This window comes from Callithrix jacchus, chromosome 10 (assembly GCF_049354715.1).
Source record: "Callithrix jacchus isolate 240 chromosome 10, calJac240_pri, whole genome shotgun sequence".
NCBI classification, from domain to species: domain Eukaryota; kingdom Metazoa; phylum Chordata; class Mammalia; order Primates; family Cebidae; genus Callithrix; species Callithrix jacchus.
In genome coordinates, this window is record NC_133511.1 from 24,939,320 (window position 1) to 24,959,508 (window position 20,189).

General features: G+C 45.9%; 1 protein-coding gene across 11 annotated transcripts in view; it reads left to right on the top strand.

Annotated features, from left to right (window-relative positions):
- Positions 1–20,189, top strand: part of PKNOX2 (PBX/knotted 1 homeobox 2) — a 270,089-nt gene that overhangs the window by 158,885 nt on the left and 91,015 nt on the right. For 5 of the 11 annotated variants that reach the window (XM_009007057.4, XM_035264997.3, XM_035264994.3 and 2 more), the window contains one exon: positions 9,621–9,728. The exons of 3 other annotated variants lie outside the window; for them this stretch is intronic. The gene's annotated coding sequence lies outside the window, so the exon portion shown is untranslated. Of the gene's footprint in view, positions 1–9,620; positions 9,729–10,414; positions 10,488–20,189 lie in introns of all 11 variants that reach the window. 3 more of the 11 variants (XM_009007059.5, XM_035264995.3, XM_054241705.2) reach the window with 1 other exon arrangement.

The window sequence follows — 20,189 nt, forward strand, 5'->3', positions numbered from 1 at the left end:
AGGGTTCATTGTTGGAGTTTAGAGGGTACTGGAGAAATATGGGGAACGGCAGTGCAGAAAGAGGCCTAGCTTTGGGAGGCATATCCGAGTGCTGGTAGTTATCCCTCCAGACTCTTCCCCTTTGTTCTACAGCCCCCAACACTTCCTGTTCTCATCATCATTATGAGGGTGCTGAGGGGCCCTGTCCTTTCTTATGTAGACACAGTCACAAGGTGCTGTCCTCTGCGTTTCCCATGGGGTAAAACCCATTAATGACCCCTTTCCCGCCCCACCCAGGGTGGCACTGCTGTCATGGGTTTAATCCTGATGAGCCCAGTGGCTCATGGGCAGCTTCATGCCCAGAACTCCCCATGGATGATGACACCCTCACTGCTGAATTGCTGTGGCGGATGCTTGGCTGCAGAGCTGGAAGGGGGAGCAGTTAGCCATCTGCCACAACACTTGTGTCCCCCAGTTCCCTTAGAGTGTGCAGGTCACCTTTCCATTGAATATCCCAATAGTTCAACTTGAGATTTCAATATTGATGTTTTTAGTGACCTTAGCCAAGACAATTAAGTCTTAGTTTTGCTTATTCTGTCTGTAAAATGGGTGTGTTGATACCAGCACTACCAACCCTCCAAAGTTACAGTGCAGTGTAAATAAAAGTAACAGATGGGATTGGACATGCTTTGAGTTGTGTACATCGTCTTGCAGAAAACCGCAGTACACAAGTCTTATTAACACTGGACCAAGACAGAACGAGGGGTCCCCGGATGCAGACCATGGTGGAAGGAATCATCTGGTCCTAACCTCACTTTGCAGATGGAGAAACTGAGGCCCAGAGCAGTGACGTGCTGATGCAGGAGGGTTATGGATAGAAGCTAGGTATCTTGGCTCCTGGTGCATTTCCAGCATCTGTTGTTTCCTTGGTGCCAATTTTGTAAGAACAGGGGTCCTGGGCTTTCTTTTGAGCCCAGGTCAAAATCACCATGGCTGGAAGGGAAGTCCTAACTTTCAGTTATCCTTTGGAATCCCAACTCTTCACAAACAGCCTAGGGAGAAAGGCATTTTAAATAAAATCCTTTTACCATCCCTTCCACTTCTGAAATTCATTTCTCAGCAGCACCTGAATGAGAATTTTACAGATATTTCATTTCCTTCCTTGTTGCCTTCCTTTGCTGTCCTCCAGGAGCTGGTTATGACTGAAACCTCTGCAAGGCACAAAGTGTAAATCTTGCCTGAGTGGAAGCTGTGCCCCGGGGCGCAGGTCACCGGATCGGCACCGTCTCCGTATGCGATGTGGTCATCATGGGAGGAAATAGAGCCCTGAGAAGGGCAGGGAGGCACAGAGAGATTAATTTCTTCAACGTCATGCTTCCTCTGCCTTCCTTAATAATGAAAATTTACATATGTGGGGAAAATCTCAATTTCTCCTGGAAGGCATGGAAGGGAAAGTCAGAGAGAGCATTCTGCCTGTTTTGCAAGTGGGTGTGAGCATAGGGCTCTGCATCCATCTGACTTGGAATCTTCTAGCTGTTTACTGTGTGTGGCATGACACGGAATTGGAATCTGTGCCTTTGTGTGTCTGTGACAGCTTTTCTGGGATTGTGTGTGTGTGTGTGTATCACTGCCGTCTTTGTGACTGTATAGATCAATGTGTGTTTCTTTAAAAAAATATATTTCTCATTTCCTGCATAAATTACTTCATGTAAAAGGCCATCCGGAGCTCAGTTCCTAGCATCCTTTTTCAATAAAGCAATATTATCAGAGCCTGGTCCCAAAACTAGTCCCAAGAGAGGCTTTTCCTAGATTCTTTGTCAAATGAAATGTCACCGACTCACCAAATGATGAGAAGAAGAATTCTTCTTGTTTATTTCCCAAGAGAAGCAGAACAGGAGCAGCTCAGCCTCTTTACAGCTTTTCCTGGGCTAGATGGGCAGGCAGGCAGGTGCCCAGGAGCTGTTCCGAGGAGGCCACAACAGCACCCTTGGACTCCACTCTTTCCCTTCACCACTTCACCAGTTTTGTGTCTTTTAACTTTTCGAACCTCAGTTTTCCCTTTTTAAAAATAGGACTAATAATAACTATTTTCCAAAGTTGCTGCAAGGCTTAAATAATAAATTGGATAATATAGTTCTCCATAAAGGAGATCAGCATGTGGTGTGTTGTACACTCGACATGTCCTCCGCTGAATATATACATGTATTCGCTCCTTCATCCAAAAAATATGCTGAACACCTTATATGTTCAAAATACATATTAGGCTCTGGGGAACTCTATAGGCTTGAGATTCCATTTAGGATTATATAATCAAGTGGAGTGGCAGAGAAGTACACAGACCATCACTATGCGGCTGGCTAAGTGTGAAGAGAACTGTGCATAGGATGCTCTAAGCTGCTGGAATGGTCCTTGGGCAGCCTGTGAAGGATGCAGCAGCCCCCAGGGAGAAGGATCAAGAGGCAATTGCTGAGCTGAGGGGTGGCCGTTGAGATGACAAGGAGAAAAATGTAGCTCACTCTATCTGGGGGCGGCAAAAACAAACAGATTGTACCAAGATGCACTTACCTTCACCTGCTTCTGGAGAGAGCCATTGGTGCTGGGGAGCCTGCTTCGAAACCCATGGTCATCAATCAGGCTAGCTGGAGGAAAGCAGGGACTCGGAGGCTGAGGGTCAGACCACTAGGGAAAGGAATAGGAGTGGAGGAGAAAGAGAAGGAGGCTGAGCCAAGTTTGGTAAGGAAGGTAGAGTTAGGCAGGGCCTTTCAGAGGTATTCAGTGTCAAAGTCTTCTGATGGGGCTGAAGGTTCCCCAGATAAGAAAATCCTCCTGGGCAAGTAAAAGGCTTTTTTCTAAGTCCCTTTCAAGTGGGCCGGTCTTAGCTGAGTTAAAGCAGACATTTCCTTTCCCTGATCCATTCCCAATTATCAATCTCTCCCCCAGACCCCTGTCTCCACACAGAAAATTTGCAACTGGCCAAACTCTGCCCAGGTCTCTTGACTGCTTCTGGCACTCCTGCTTATCCATTATTTCCCTCATTTAATAGATGCACACTGAGCCTGAGGCTGGGCCAGGGCTGGAAGTTCACGGTGAGGAACACAGAGTCCCTGCTCTCTGGAAACTCAGAGCTTAGTGGGAGGGACACACCAAGGAACAGATAATTCAGTGGCACATCCTGGAGTTCATGGCTAAGAACTTTGGACTTTGTCTTGGAGATATGGTCCCAGATATCAGGGGAGCAGAAGGGAGGAAGTAACAGACACCTGTTTGGGGTTCAGTGGCCCTGAGAGAAAACCTAACAGAGCTGAGTCTCAGAGGATGAGCAGGATTCTGCTAGATGAGGTCGAAACAAGCTATTCTTACTATCGCTGTCACTAGTGACCATTTATGAAAGGCCTAGTGTATGTCATTGCTGAGCCCTTTGCTAGCATATCACATGTCTAATGTAATCCCATCAAATCCCAGGAAGCATCCTGTGAGTTGGCTATTATTGTGACCATTTTATGGAAGTAAGAAAGCTGTGATTTATACACATTATGCAGCTAGGAAGACGGAAACTAGGATTAGAATTCAAGGTTGTTTGACTTCACCTTTCCACCCTATTGTATTCTCTTCCACATTCAGTATTAGTGCAGGAATCATGCGAAGTAATACATAGTTTTGTCAACAGCTCTCGGTTCAAGAACACATTGAAATATAGAGAACAGTAATACCTTTGGTAATTAATAATAATAATAACGAAGCAGACCATCAACTGAACTGGTTCAGCATTGATCTGATTTAATGTTTTCTAGTAGCAGCTCCTCTTCATGTGACAGAAAAATACTTTCCATATCTCCGTGGGCACAGTACGAACCTAGGTATGCATGAAAGGAATGAGAGAAATATAAAAGCCTCACAATCAAGGTATGCATGAAAGGAATGAGAGAAATATAAAAGCCTCACAATCAAAAGCTTGTGATGCCGTTGAGGAGATTAAGATTCACACACAAAGCAGGGGTTCATGAAAGTGAGTAAGATCAAAGGTCAGTCAGAGGGTGGGGGGACAAGAGGCTGAATTCATTCGGCTGCAGAAAAGCAGGACTCGAGCTGGTCTTTGCAGGTTGGATGGGACCTGGACAACAGAGGAAAGGGAAGCATGGCAGGTGGCCCAGGAGGTCCAGGAAACTCACACAGGGTGGGGAGGGGGAAAGTGTACTTGGTTGTGAGGTGGTGGCAGCCTGGCCTGGCTGGAGAAAAGGTTCAGATTCGAAAGTAGTGGGGGATTAGGTAAGATTGGTAGGGTCAGGCTGATTATGAAGGGGAAGAATGAAAGCTGAGAAATCTCAGTTTTGTCTTTTTAGGACCTGGCAAGTCATTATAGACTTTTGAGCAGAGGAGAAACAGCATAAATCAGTCAGTGAATTATTTTAGCTTCCAAAGAGCCCCTCTCTTTCTAGACAATTGGTCTCTCTGAGATCAGCCTCATTGCTTTGGTGAAATTTGATGCTTTCCTTGGGATGACAATTGGGTTTAATAGCTGATCAAGCACTGTCAGAGATTGAGATCAGAGAATGTCACACTGTCAGGTCCAGCCCCTTGTTTGTAGATGGCAATGATGAAAATCAATAATGATGATGACGAAACAGAATTCAAATGGGTGACATGTTTCATCCAACTCACAGAACAAACGTGTGGCAAAGCTGGTCCTGGCTGCCACGCTTCCATAGCTCACCCCCGCCCCCCCGGCAGGGAGGTGAAGCCCGAGGATTCACAAACATCAGCTATTAGGGATTGCTGGGGTGTCCATATAGGCAAACCACACTTTCATTATTGCACTCATGGAAGAAGAGGCCCTCGGTGGGCTCCAGAGTGAGAACAGATTCTTTTTTAGGCTCTTGGGCCAACTGAGACATAAACCATGGTGTTTTATACTCCCGGGATAGACACCAGAATGGGGTAACCTCCCCAAAGTGGACAGGGGACAAGCCTTTGGTCTGGATCTCTGGCCAGAGATTCCAGAGGCTTGGTCTTCTCCTATCCAACTCATCTGCAAAAAGCCTAAGCACAAGTTGGCAAAACAGGCAAAGGTGATCTGTGGGGAAGCCCGTAGAGGGGGTCCAGTAAATGAATTTGGATAGGCAGAGAGAGACCTGTGGGAGCTCAAGTGCCGGAGGTGGGAGGTCGTGAGGACAAAGGGACTGTATCTTCAATCTGAAACCTTTGCTTCCTTTCTTGTTCCCTGAACCATCTGGGCCATCGGGTCACATAGCCCTGTGCCTTCTCATCCGTCCATTTCTCTCCAACTTTCTTTCTGCATCTGTGGCTTGGCCCTGACGGCTGGGCTGCTTATTAGCTTTCAGAGGGGAAGAGCTCTGTATGGTGATGAGAAGGAGAGTGTTGGGTTTCTCTGCCTGTGATCTAGAAATGGACATACAGCTTGAGTGTGGAGGGCAAGAGGCAGGTGGGGGCTGGGAGGATGGCCGCGGCCATCGGGGGTCTCCTTCTCCCTGCCATCCTGGCTCTCTATCATGTGAGTGGCCCCGCTTGTGCTTGGCGGAATCGCTGGCAGTGACAGGAAGGAGATTACAGGCTGTATTTATGTCCTGTAGCTTTCGCTAGGCTGTCGGGAAACAAGTGGAACTCGGCAGTTGTCAGTTCTGGGAAGGAGAATTCCATGTATATTGTAGCCCTGAAGCGATGCCCTGTGTGGGGACATGCTGGTGTCACCTCTGATCGTCCTTCTTCTCTCAAATGTGTGTTTTATTAATCCCTGAGTGGAGAGCAGGGTCAGTTTCTTTCCCTAATATTGGAGTAATTCCTCTCTGAGGAGTTCTAGCTCCTCTGTGTTGTCTCGGGGTGGGGGTAGCAGAGGCTCAGCTAGAGCAGAAAGACAAGGAACAAGTGGCTATGGCAGGATGTCAGAGCCCTGGCCCCCAGTGCCAGGAATGGCGCAATGAACGAGACAGAGGCTGCAGCCCACACCAGGCAGGCAGGGCTTCCTCCCCTCCCCAGCCATGACTCTGGCCCTGAGACCTGCTCCGGCCATTGTGAGATCCGGAAGCTGACAGTCAGAAGCAGCATCACACACATGTTGTAGGTGACAATCATTTCTTTACCTTCTGTTTTGCCCACTAGACTGTAAGCACTTAGAAGACAGGGAGAGACGGGGGAAGGGGGGAGAGGAATAGAGAGAGAGAGACACAGAGAGAGAAAGAGAGACAGAGAGACAGAGAGAGACAGAGAAAGAGTGTGTGTGTTTTGTCTTTGATGCCCAGGCCCCAGCACAAGGTAGATTCTTAATATGTGGGGACTAAAATGAAGTGATTTGTACCTTCCCAGAACAGGGCAGGAGGGAGTAGTAAAAAGCTACCCAAGAACAGATCTGTCATTTGCTAAGTCAGCCTCAGACACTTGGAAAAGGCTGATGTTAGCAAAGCTCCCAGGATCACTTCTCAGCCTTTTGGCTAAGATCAAGTGTAGCAAAGCTCCAAGGAATGGCCCACCCCACCATTCAGGGCACACTGCCTTTACCTCTCCTTAGGGGAGTGCAACATGAATTTATCACTTACTACTGCAACCACCCTCTCTGGATTGGTAAGAAATAGAAGGGCAAAGAAAAGCAGAGAGCTTGGGAGAACAAAATGTCTGGAGTCAGAAGACACGCCACTTGCTGGCTGTTTTCTTAGGCAAGAGCTGTGCTTGACTTTCCTAAGCCTCGTTTTCCACATCTACAAAATAAGAGCAACTACCTGGCAAGGGAAAGGGGTCTCTCATATGCTGCTGATAGGATGTAAATGGGCATGACCTTCCTGCAAGGAATTTGTAAAAAATCCTTAATAGGAAAATACCTTTGGACTTGGCAATTCTGCATCCAGAAACTTATCCTAAGAAAATAATTAAGTCTGGAGGAAAAGTCCACTGCAAGAATAGTCATTATGTGTTTATAACAGCAAAAACTGGAATTAATCTAAACAACAAATGTTAAAAAGTTGTCTGAGTAATTATAGTATATCCATAAATGGAATGCTATAATCATTAAACTTATATTTTCCCCTACATGAAAAGGTATTTATGATATGTTGTTAAATAGAAAAGGCTGTTTAGTGAACAGTATGAAAAGATGATACTGTTTTTGAGAAAGAAGCATTTACTTCAAATATTAACTGTGGCTTATCTTTATATTGTAGAATTGCAACTAACTTAACATTTTTCCTCTTATTTATCGATTTTCCATAAGAAGCATTTGTTATTTTTTAAAGGTAACAAAATCATCATATTAAAATACCTACTTTTAAAGGTTGCTTTAAGAGTCACAGAAAATATTACACATGAAAGTAATTTGTAAACTGAAAAAACATATACAGATTTAAGATAGGACTTCTGCCCATGAGAAGCTTATAGTTTGGAAGGAGATGAAAGATATCTAAGATAACCACAGCATGAGACAGGATGTGACTAGAGCTTTCAGAGAATGACAAGCAGCATGTTATTGGGTAGCACAGAGGAGGAAAAATTACTTCTGGCTGTGGAGGTAGCAGCCAGAATGTTTGCATGAACACTGAAGAATGGTTTAGATAGAAATATCTGATCAGACTGACATATAGAATCGGGCATTGAGGGGAGTGGGAAGTTATGGACGGGTTTGGAGAATGGCAAGTATTGTGAGTGGATGGAGAGTGGAGATCCTCTGGTGCAGGGTGGACGATGAGTCTAGAAAGGCAGTCGGGCCAGCTGCTTTCTACACAATGAGCAGATGTGCATGGAGGGCCTTCTCTGAGCAGAAAGTCATTGAACTTCTGGAGGAGGTGGTGACACAGCTGTATGCCCGTCACAGGTGTGAGGCACTCATGGCTCTGTTAGCAGTGCTCGGCATGGATGAGACCTTGAAGAGTGTGGATGAAGATGCCCGCCCCAGTAGTTCTGCCTGGAAGCATCAGGGCAGGGGTGCGCTCTGGGGCTGATGGTGGGAAGGAGGGCTATGGTGACCAGGAAAAGGCTCTCTGTAGCTTGTGCCACTGGGAATGGAAAGGAGGGAGGATATCTCCAGCCCTGACTGGAAGGGAATGAGACGTGGGAGAGTGATGGAGGAGTGAAAAGGAGATGAGGCTTGGAGGAGAAAGGAATCAGGCATATCTCCCAGGTTTGCTGCAGGGGTGGCCACAGAACTAGGGTCAGTCACAGAGTTCACAGCCAAGCTCACATGGAGAAGAAGCCTGGTGCCGGGAACAAGCTAGCAGTAATTGGACCATGATGATGCCTCTGAGCTGATCTTGGTCTCTTGGGCTCTTCCAGGGGCTTCCCAGGGCAGGCAATGGCTGGTATCCCTTATTTCCTCTTAGGAGGAACCTGGGGTGCAAAGAAGGGACGTGTTTTCTGTCAACTGAGAGAGCTTTTGTTAATGGAAATTCACAAACCACCCTGCCTATCCTTGCTTCCTTCAGCTCATCCCACATCCCAGCACACCCGGCTTCCTCTCCCTTGCCACCAGGAATTCAAACCTCCCTCAGGATCTCAGATGCTGTCTGTCTGCTACCCTCACCTCCTAGTGGTGCACGCACGCACACACACACACACACACACACACACCCCAGAAGGGAGGTAAGAAAGCCTAGTTGTTCAGGCAAATGTCTACATTTCCATCACCCCGCCACTGCACCACTATCCCTTGCAGCTCCCAACCTGGGCCACTGTTTAGCTCCTCCTGCTGTCACGTCACCAGTTAATTACATTCTTTACTGAGGTGCAAATGTGTTTTTACAGGGAGAGTAAGATGGTGTTAACTAGGAAGGAACTGCTAATTTAACATTGGATGCATTCACCTCTGGTGTAGGGCTGGCCCTCCTGGCCAGCGGTGCTCCCCGATGCTGCCCTGAAAGTACAGCCCAGGCCTCAGAGCAGCCCCCGCTCCCCTGACCCTGCCATCCTGGCTCCAAGCACAGCCTCACTGAAGTCCAATTAGCAACTCATTTACAAGGAGAAATTGATGGGTCGGTTTGAGAAGTGTCCGGCCAGACACCCAGCTTCCATTCGCCAACACCATGGTCCATTTCAAATACTGAGAAACAAAATTAATTTGCCTTAATCTAAAAATAAAAATAGGTTATGCAGCCAAAGCCACCTTGAGGCCACAGGTTGTCCTTTACTGCTAAGTGCTGCTTTGGGGTTACTCCCCACCGACTCTTCTTCCCTGCTGCCCAGGACCCCTCACCGCATCAGTGCCTCTCCAGACCCCAGCTGAAGCTTGCTATCACGTGGATGCAACTTATGCGCATGCCTGACAAATCTATCACTGTCACCCCTTCCTCCGAGTTTGCCCACAGCCTTAAAACAAGATGGCAGCTGTGGTCCTCCCAGCACCTCAGAAATCACTCACAGGCACCTGCCCACCCTTGCGGGGGAGGGCCTTGGGCACACCTGGTGTCAGGAAGCCAGATGGGTAACAATAGGGCGTGTTCAACAGTGACCAGGGCTTGGCTACAGTGGCTCTGTGGGCCTCAGAGACCACATTGGGAGAGAGTTGAACAGCAAATACAGGAAAAATGGCTGCAAGGGAAATTACAGAACAGAGCATATCCCTGAGCAACCTGGAGAGGGGAGAACAGAGCCAAGGCTGCCCCTGCACCTCTTGCCTTCCTGCTGAGGGCTCCCTACCTTTTTTGCAGGTGCTTTGGCTCTAGAGGACAGGAAGAAATTCTGGCCCAGCTGGAAGTAGGAAGAAGGGAGTGAGTCTCCTGAGGACCATCTCAGAGGCCGCCGGGATCACCCGAACAGTAAGAAATGCTCTTCTGTCCCTTAGCATGTATTTAAATCCCCCAGGCAGATTATCTTTTCTTCTAAAACCAGCTCAGAACGTGAGCTGACACTTACATGAACAACCTTAGAAAGCATATCATTGTATGATTATTCTCATGTCTTTATGCTATCACCTTAACTCCTTGAGGACAAGGGCTGGGCCTTTTATTCCTGTCTCTTTTCATCTACATATTCCGTGAACAATAAATGGTTGTTGATACCGATGGGTGGGGCCCTGCTTAGCATCATGATGATGATCACGTTTGTACCACCGTCTCGAGCAAACATTATCACTTGTGAATGACCTGGCCGGGGGTGAGGGGGTCTTAAACAAGCAGTTCCAGGAGGGTTAAAAACCCAGGGGTCTTAAACATGCAGTCCCAAAGCTAGAACTTCTGATGCACTGAGTCAGGATTAGGACTCAGGAACCTGCATTCTTTTTGATGTATATGGAGGAAACTGCATCCCAGGTGTTTCTGATGAACTCTGAGAAACAGTTCTTTTGAATGTATAAAGCATTTTAAATAGAGACACTCATTTAATCCTCTTATCAGATTGGGGTTTAAATCCCCTTAAGTAACTTCATGATCTCACAGATATAAGTATCAGTATAGGCAGGGACTTAGAAACCTAGTTATCCAAAACAACCCTTTTCTCTTTCCAGTATGCCATGATAAGGGCTGGATCTGTTATGGTGAGATTGGGCCCCAACTCCAAAGGACCTTGCCCAGGATTTTGTAAGTTTCCCTGATGTCTTAGGGCCACAATGACCTTACAGTTCATCAGTCTCCATTTTGGCGGCAGAAATCATTGCCAAATTCCTCACAAAGCTGGTTTCCCTGGAGAGTGGGAAGGGGGGGGAGTTAACCACAAAGCTGGATGTCCTTTTGCCCAGCTCCCCAAGCAGCTAGTTAGTCTATTCAGAGGACCACGTGTCTGAGAAGACACTGGAAGCAAAGCTTGTCTTTCTTCCTGTCTGGGGAACTGTGTGTTCCAGGTACAACAGAGGGTGGGCAGCATGGAAGAGCTGTAGCTCCTGGAGGTGGAAGCCGAGGGGAGGTCATCTATGCAGGTCGTCTTCACTGAGTGTGGATTGGATGATGCCTGTTTCGAGGGCAAGTTGACAGTCTTTTCAAAAACATTCAAAGTCTATGTGCAGGGAGTTCAGTGTAGACAGCAGCTGTGTGCAGGGCTTGAAGAAGACGGGAAGAAGGTACAAAAAAGGACAAGAGTTCTATACCTGGTGCACCCGTGTGAAGTGTATTGTTGCCCAAGTTCAGTGACTTTCTCTGAGACTGAGAATAGAACTGAGGCTCTTCCTGCTGAACTCTCTGTTAGAGTCCTAATTCTCTGCAGGCTGAGGTTGCAGATGGGAGTCCAAACAGGCCAGCCTGAGCCTGGGAGAATCAAGGGGTTCCTGCCATCACCTTCATGGTAGAATATGGGGAACAGGGTTGATGGACTGCTAATCCCGCTATGCATTATGTCTTCCTGTAGAATGGAAGGCTTCCATGGATGGGATACAGGCAACCTCAGATACCACCCCTGATCTTTGCCCTCTCACTCTCAAGACACACACACAGACACATACACACACACACACACACACTCTGGCCACTGAACCATCTTGCTAAGTGAGTGACGGTATGGTCTGTTCTAGGGACTAAACACAGTTGACACTATTGCTTGGATGGGTGCAACCGACAAGGACAATTTTTGCAGCTAATGCTGGAAGTGTGGCAATCAGAGAAGCTGCCAGCTGTCTCACTTAAATTCTTAGCTCTCTCGCTCTCTTTTTTTAAAATCGTTTTGCTTACATAATCCACCCCCTTTTTATTTTCTAATTCTCTCCTTGCAAAGCTGGCACCAGAGGGGAAGGGCTGGGGTGGAGGGGGTAGCAATTACACATCGGTTTGGGGAGCATTTACATTTTGCAATTACAATTTAAAAATAAGTCTCGTTAATGATCTCCACGTGTAAACGACAAACCCTAACTGACATACATACTCTCCTGGGCCTGCCTGCCTCCCCCAAAGTCAGGGCTCAATGGAAGCAGAGGTGACTAGGGAGACAGTGGAAGAGGCTGGGGGCCAGTGCTGAGGAGTGGCAAGAGCAAGTCATATGCCTTTGAGGTTGGTACAGGACAGATTTGGGGCTGAAAACTTGGAAGTCAAGAGTTCTGGACTCCAGCATCTTCTCCTCCCTGTACTCACGCTAGGTCATAGCCCATCTTCTTCTGAGCCTGGCACTGTAGGTACTCTGAGCTGGGAGAAAGGGATCTCCAAATACTGATAGTCTCTGAGGTGGGGATTTTCAAAGTTCTGTTGGGCAGATATAAACCCTAGTTCTCAAGAGCTAGCCAGTGTACCTAGATAGTCATGGATTGGGTAAAGGAGCCGATTCCATACTCATAGTTCAGGAAGGGAATAGCATTTGTTGTGTTCCTGTTTAGGAGAGATATTTCTCCTCCTCTCAGCTGGTGAACACATAGTTATTGGAGCCCTCTCATCCCTTGAGGAAGCTTAGGCTTTGGAACCAGACCAACCTAGACTCCAATTCTAGCTCTGCCATTTCCTGGCTGTGGGATTTGGGGCAAGTTATATAACTTAAGTTTTCTTTCTTTCTTTTTTTTTTTTGAGACACGGTCTCACTCTGTCACCTAGGCTGGAGCACAGTGGCAGTCTCAGCTCACTACAGCCTTCACCTCCCAGGCTCAAGTGATCCTCCTGCCTCAGCCTCCTGGGTAGCAGGGACAACAGGCGTGAAACTCCATGCTGCGCTGATTTTTCTTTTTTTTATAGAGGTGGTGTTTTGCCATGTTCTCCAGCCTGATCTCTAACTCCTGGGTGCAAGTGGTCTGCTTGCCTTAGCCTCCCAAAGTGCTGGGATTACAGGCATGAGCCACTGTGTCTGGACACTTAAGTTTTCTTACCATCGCTGTCTTTCTGTAATTGTGGTAATCATAATTACCTCATGGGGCTTCTGTGCGGATTAAATGAGAGAATGCACAAGAAGGCACCTCACACAATGTCTGGTGCATCAGAAATGTTCAGAAAATATCAGTTCCTGCGCAAGCCCCTCCCCTTCAGCCCCAAAGCGCCCCCTTCTACCAACATTAAAACTGCTTCTTTCCCACTATCATGGACACTTGGGAAGGATGATGTGGCCTGATTTGTCCAGGCCTCCCCTCAAATCCAAGCCATCTGCCTTCTGAGCAGCTCCTGAATGGGCCCCCTCCGAACTCCCTGTAGGACTCTCTGCAGGCCACATGGTTTCAGGCTCCCAGTTCAGCCTTCAGCTTGTCTGCTGTTTCCTGATGCTGTCTGTTCACAGGCCCAGTTCTGCCTTTTCTGGACATCATAATTCAACCACATGACCTTTTATTGGCCACTGCCCCTCTCTGAGCCTCACATATGTTCCTTCTCTATGAATGGGGAGGAGGACTAGAGGCTCTCTGAGGAGTCTTTCAGCCCTGACATCCTCTAGTCCTTGAATTCTCATTCTCCTTTCTGTTTCCCCCCACCAGATACTTGTGTAGAAAGCTGTTCATCTCTTGCACAGCTTCATCAAGGCCAGGCTTTGGACTGAGCACTTATAATCAAGAACTTAGAGTTGTTACTTGAAATATGCACAAAATAGTTCTTATCTACTGCAAAAGAGCTATTAATGTTTAAAAATTAGCCAAGCATGGTGATGCACACCTGTAGTCCCAGCTACTCAGGAGGCTGAGGAGGGAGACTGCTTGAGGCCAGGAGGTCAAGGCTGCAGTGAGCTATGATTGCTCCATTGTACTCCAGCCTGGATGACAGAGGGAGACCCCTGTCTCTAAGAAACAGACAAGCAAGCAAATAAGAAATACTTCTTACATCTTACAAAGGAAAGAGGTCCCAAGTAGCCCAGATGGCCCAGGGCAGAGGACACAGAAGGGGTATATGGTCAGGGAGCTCCTTGAAGGCAGGGTCTATATCTTATTGGTTTTACTGTTTATTATAACACAATTAAATATTATGTTTTAAATATAATATAAACTTATAATATAATCTAAACTTTTTAAGATATAATATAAATTTATAACTTATAAATATAATATAAACTTATATAAACATGACATAACTTTTTTTAAACAAGCAAGTTTTAAGTTCTAAAAACTTGCTTGTTTAATATAAGTTATATGATTGATAGCTTTCTGGGTCAAAACAAATAGATCTACTCCACTACTTTTAACTGCTGCATAGTTTTCTATTATATAGATGTATAATTATTTATGTATTGTAGTTATTTCTTAAATTAGAAGTAAACTATGTGTGAGAGGAAAAAGCAAACAATGTAAAAGATACAAAATAAAAACTCTCCCTTCCTACCCCCACCTCTACCCATGAGGCTCGTGATCCAAAGTCAACCACAACCAACAGCTTCTGGCTTTCGTTATTTGCTGGCCAGCATTTATAACATTAGATAATATGCTTAAGTCCTTTGTTCTTAGTTTATCTACTTAACCATTAACTCTCTGTGACTGAAAGTTGAGGAAATTAGCACAAATCTTCCCCTTCCCCTTCCAATTTGTATTAGTTTGATAAGTTTTCATCAAACTACATTTGATAATATCTATTTTTAGTTCATAGCATTATATATACTATGTAACATATATACACCATATATAGTATATACTATATACTATATATTTATGTAAGTATAAATCTTCTAAATCTTAATAATGTAAAATAATAGTAATATACCGAATAACACATACCATATAGCATTACATATACTCTAGAGATTATGTGTTTTATAGAGTGTAGCACTACATATTATATATAATACTAAATAATATAGAATATATACTCTATAGTATATTCTATATATAATATAGTATATATAATATGGTATACTACATGATATATAATATATAATACTATACACTATATTATATAGTATATGTATAATTTACTATGCATTATAATATATACAATATTTTAAAAATCACAAATAGTGATTATAATGTATATTATAATAAATATATTTACTATAATATTTATAATTTATATATACATGTAATATATACATATTTAACATATATATAACATGTAATGTATATGTAACAAATATATAATTTATATATAAAACACATAATAAATAAAAATATATAATTAAATATATATTTTATAGTATATATAATATAAATATAATATATAAATATATTTATGATAATATTCATTATATGACATGTAATGTATAAAAATATTATTATATATATACTATTACACTATACTACATGCTATTATATATAGTATATATATTATATATAGCATTATACATAGTATATATATAAAATAGTATGTAGTATGTTATGTGCTGTGTTCTATAATACATATGTATGCTATGTTCTATAATATATAATTGTATATTATGTAATATATAGGATATAGTATGCCATATACTATTATACTGTATATAATATACTATATACTATATATAGATTTATATATTATATTTTGCATAATAATAAATTATCTGTTATTTTCACATTGTTAAGATTTAAAGGATTTATACTCTCTTACATTGCTGTAGTTTACCTCTGCATTCTAAAGCTGATTATAGGATGGAAATCTGTTTAAAAGCATTAAAACCACCGTGGGCATGGCAATGTTATTCAACCGCAGAACTAAGCAGTGTGAGTGGCCCGTGGAAGGGGCGTCACAACATGACTGCTGCAGAAGGACCTTCTGAGCCCCGTGGTGCCATGACCAGCGCCCTGAGCAGCTGCTCTTTCTTGTTCAGTGTTCTCCTCCTCTTCGGATTTCTTCGTTTGCTGGACTATAACCTCCAGCTACTTTTTATATCAATGAGTGGGAAATAAACTCTGAATTCTCACATGTCCAACACAGGCTTTGTCTTCACACTTGATTGATAATCTGACTGCACTCAGAATCCCAGGTTCAAAACCTTTTCTCCTAGAACTTGATGACATGGCTGCACTGTCCCGTTTCCAATCTTGCAGTGAGGATCCATGGGAACATGTGGTTCTCTCTGCTCTTCCCATTAAAGTTCTGATTTCAGCATGATGTGTTGGGGCTTGAGGTTTGCTTTGTGTTCTCCTTTCTTAGCACTGGGGTCTTTTCAGTCTGAATTGAAGTCACCTGTCTGCTTCTGCACAGGGAAATCTCCATTTTGCTATATCTTTTTTCTCTTCCTTTGTCATCTCTGTTTTCTCCTTCTGGGACATCCACTGCCCTGCATAGTGCTGGGCAGAGAATAGGTGCTTGGCCATTGAGGCCTGGATTTGCTACCTGGGACCTGGGTTCTAATTAGGACCCTGTCTCCAACTTGCTGCATGGACTTGGGTGAGTTTCCTTGTTGCCTGGGGAAGACGGCGGACCTCATGACAACTCAGGACTCTCCCACCTCTGTTGGTCATCTGACAATCTGCCCTAGTGCCTTGAGTTCCCACTGCTTCTGGAGTTGGGGAAGAAGCATTGATTTCCTAAGGAGAGAAGAAAAGGCTGAGGTTGGGTTCCAGGGCAGCTGCAGCAGCCAGATTCCCGCTGTGAGTGGCTCCTTTGGACCCTCCTTCTCCCCAGCATCCGCTCTCTGTCCCCCTTGAGGAGCTCTCTGCCTGACCTTCCCCATCATTCTGAAGTGGGCTTCCTCACCTCCCTGTCTACCTCTGCCCATCTCCCCTACTCCCCACACTTCCCCAGCTCACATGCACACACAGCTTCTGCCAGTGAAATCATCCCTGACCTCGGCAAGTGCCGCATTAAACGATATCTTTTTCTCATGTTTATGAACTACAGGACAAAGAGACAGCAGATTGCTCTTCCCAGTCACAAAGCACAGGCTCTCACCAGAGACAGCCAGGCCCTAAACAGAGAAGAAAGCTCCCAGGGGGCTGCAGACAGCAGGGACCTCCCCCAGCCCTAGAGAAACTTGTGTCCTTGGGGAGTCAACTTAGAGGAGGATGCCCGTTTACTTCTCTTTCCCATCCTGAAGACTGGCTCTGGGAGCAGACATCTTACAGGCACCACCCTGCCTGCTCTGGTCAACCTGCTCTGGACAGAACCTCCTGATCTGGAAGTGGAGACGCTTTGTTCCTTTTCTCTGGACAGGCTTGACCCTGGAAGATCCAGACTAACAAATGCTCAGATCCCAGAAGATGAGTAACCGTTCTAAGCATCCTAATTGGTCCCTGAGAGCCAGAGTCCACTGTGCAAAATTGCCTTCTTCTCCTCCTCTTCTTCCATCCACTGGTCCTTGCCCTGACATGAGAGATGGGGTCCATCTTACTGCAGAAACAAGAGGGCAAAGTGAAGGCACAGTCTTGAACTTTGAGACTACAAAGACTCTGTGCTAAAGGCAAGATTCTTTCTTTACTCCCAGACCATAATGATAGGAAATGGGTTGCATTGTGAAAGGCAGAATTAAGCTTCAACGCAGGTTATAATTTTCAGACCCGTTCCTAGTATTCAAAGACTCTAGGGGAAGACGTCAGACCTCATGACAACTCTAATATGAAACACTCCTCCTCTGTGTCTGAGAGCAGCTAAAAGGACCAGCACATGACTAAAGTTTTCCCTCTTAGGAGCCAGAGAACCACAGCCCCCTTTCCAAGGCTAGAGGTTGAAGGACCTGGCAGAGAACAGCCTGAGCCAGTGTGAGGTAGAACACAGCTCCATCCTTGCACTTCTGTTTAATAGCTGCCTGCCTCGGAGGCTGTGGGTAATAATCCTGCTGCTGGCTCACTGGTTGTCCATTCAGACTGCTGCCTAGAATCTCTCAGGGCTGAGAGAGGAGGAAAAGACTCTGAAGTGAACAGGAAGGGGCTTCTTTGGCGGGAGGATAAATCTTGGACTCAAGGAGATATGACAAGAGAGGGGATGCCCCGACTGGAAAAAACTAATAGTGCTCCACTGGACAGGCTTTCCCAAGATAGACCCAGCTGCCTCTTAGCTTGTGTGGCACGGACAGATTTCATTCCAGAACAGGGACTTCTTTAAGTGGTGGGTGGTCTCTGGAAAGCCATGGGTATGTGGGGAAAGAAGGCTAAGTGGAGACGGTCACAGGGAGCAGGCTGCCTATACGCTCCCATCCACCCCCTTTCACTCTTCCTGGGCCCCAGCAGGGCCCCTCAGTCCAGTATGACAAGACAGAGTCACTGACCAAATCCCAGTCAATATGATTCAGAGCTCTGGTCCCAGAGTCACCAAGAGCAGGGTGAAGGACAGGCAGCTTGGCTTTCATAGGTCCCCTTGCGTTCCCGGAGTTCTGCTCCCAGACAGCTGCAACACGATCAGATTCCACTTATACGTTACCTTTGCGATGCAGTCTTCAGCCATATATTTCTATCATTTTGTGTTCTTTAATTTTGTTCCTTCTCCTCCTAATTGAACACACAGTCCAGTGAGTCCACGATGAAGACTCAAGATTTGCCGCCTTCAGCTGGCTTGACGTTTTCCGTCTTCGTCTCAGTCGTATTGCGTTTATGAGGCCCCTACTTACCGCTGGCATCAGCTCTTTCATTTTCCCATCTCCTGCTCATTTTTATAAAATAATTAGAGCAAAATGCAATGAAATAGTTAAGAGAATGTGTACACACACTGCTGTAGCAGGACGACAGGGCTGATGGAAGGAACTTCCCCACCATGGGAAGGCACAGAGCATGTGTTCATTAACTGATGTGCAAAAGCCCAGGCTCATCAAGACAGAAGACATTCAGTGGTGTCAGTATAACATGATGCTTGGAAAATCAGGGCATGTGGAAGTCAAAGGGCAGTCAGTATTGGAGGGCCCGACTCTCAACTGGCAACTTGGGTTTAGAATCAGCTTTGCCTTTTCGGCACCTCTCCAACTTCAAGAAGTCTCAGTCCTTTCCTGCTGTCTCCCGCCTTCACCCTGAGACTTCCAGTTAACCCTGCAGACTCTGGGATCAGACTGTGTGTAACATCTGGAAACTTCCTCAGAGCCTCAGTTTGCTTATCCTCGAATGGGAACAACTGCAATGCCGACACCATCTGGTTAAGAAAAAGAGACCAGGTGATCCATATCTGCTGTTAGCATCATGCTTGGGGCAGAGAGGGGCTCAATGGGTGACAGCTGTTATTAATTCTACATTATCATCTCACTCATGTTCAAATTCACTCCAGGAACTAACACACTTATTCTCACTGCTGTGTAAATGGCTGCTGGGACTTAAAGGGTTAGGCTGCTGGGACTTAAAGGGTTATGCTTCTTGGATTGGTTTGTTTTACATTTTAAGAGTAAGCCAAAGAAATTAAACTATAGCCGTGTATATATATTGAGGCTCCATAAGGAGGAAGACTTGGTGGAGTCATATTGCATAGGCTGCCCCTTCTCTCCTAATGAACGGGCAAGGCAGAGCCACGATCTTGTCTGCTGGGAGAACAGGGGCCAGTGGGCAAGAGGGGACATGCGGGTGAGGAGCAGGTTTTCCATAACACAGAAACACGCATGGTTATCATTCCCGCCACAATTTCTCATGTGTTGTCCTGGGGTGGAAAGGGAAGGAAGGCTTCGTGGAACAGTAGGGTTTGGAGCCAAGTGTTGATGAAGGGAAGGGCATGGCTGTGAAATACAGAACACCTTGCTGGCGAACAAGAAACACAGCAAAAGGCACGAGAGCATCTTGGGTTGGGGTGTGAGTCTGCGTGGCCGTGTCACTTCCTCTCACATCATGGCTGTCATCTTCCCTTCCCCAGGGCTGCCTTTCCTGCAGCTCAGCAACAAGAGCCGGTGTACCTGCCCTCCTTCCAAGGGGGTGATGAGGACCCAGGGTGGGGTAGCCTTTCCTCCTCCAGCTGATCTCGTTGCCGTGGGCTCTGCTTAGAGCCCCCATCCTGTTTTTTGTGAGCTCCGCCTGGACCACCACAAAGACGCAGGAAGGGCACACACTGGCTGGGTATGGGAGTCTCAGGAATGAGTGGATTTTCAATGATAAGTGGAACCCACAGAGCCACTTGCTTCCACTGCCCTGACTCTTGACCTTTTTTTTTTCTGAAGGCAAGTTTTAAAAATTGGAACGAGGTGTCTTCTAGCCAGATACAGTACAGTCCTCAGAGAGAAAAGGGGCCTGGCTGACCCTCTTAGCTCTTTGTCTCCAGGAGAATCTGAGGTTGCACCAGCGATGGAAGCACAGGCTTCAGGGTCCCTTACCTCCATGCCCTTCTTCCCCCACCAGCCCCCACTCAGCCTGCCCTGCCCATACCTTACATGGTCCCCCACCCCTGCTTTCCTCCTCCCCCCAGCTCCCAGGGAGTGTCAGGGCCCTCCTGACTGCCTCAGGAAAGAGAGGCTTACCAAAGAAAGGGAGCCCAGGAGGGCCGCCAAAGGTGGCTCCTTGCTCTTCCACCTGGGACCCCAGCTCTGGAGCGGTTTGTCTGGCTCTGCTGAGTTGTGGGTCTCAGGGGCCCGGCCCGTGTTGTTTT